Raw genomic sequence first — 393 nt, 5'->3', positions numbered from 1 at the left:
GAGATTAAAATCTCCCACCAATGCCCAAGCTCCCATATGAAGGTCCCGAACGTCCACAATCTCATTCATAAAATCCACCTTCTCTGAGTCGCCTTGAGGTCCATAGACCCCAGTAATCCACCACAGTGGACCCTCTTCCTGTCGAACGAGCGTCGTGACTATATTTTCCATAATGTGTGGGTTAGAGAGAGAGAGACACAACTGTGGGGTCCCATGCTAACAACACACCTTCGCGGGTACCCACCGCCCGCACGTAAAAGAAGTTTTCGAATTTATTCCCAAGGCAATGCCTAACGATCTCACTTAATACAACCTCTAGTTTTGTCTCTTGGAAGCACACTATGCTCACATTTGCCGCCATCACAACCTGATAAATCGCACTCTGTCGAGCCG

This window comes from Triticum aestivum, chromosome 5A (genome assembly GCF_018294505.1).
Source record: "Triticum aestivum cultivar Chinese Spring chromosome 5A, IWGSC CS RefSeq v2.1, whole genome shotgun sequence".
NCBI lineage: Eukaryota > Viridiplantae > Streptophyta > Magnoliopsida > Poales > Poaceae > Triticum > Triticum aestivum.
The sequence above is the reverse complement of the archived record's forward strand: the minus strand, read 5'-3'. Positions refer to the sequence as shown.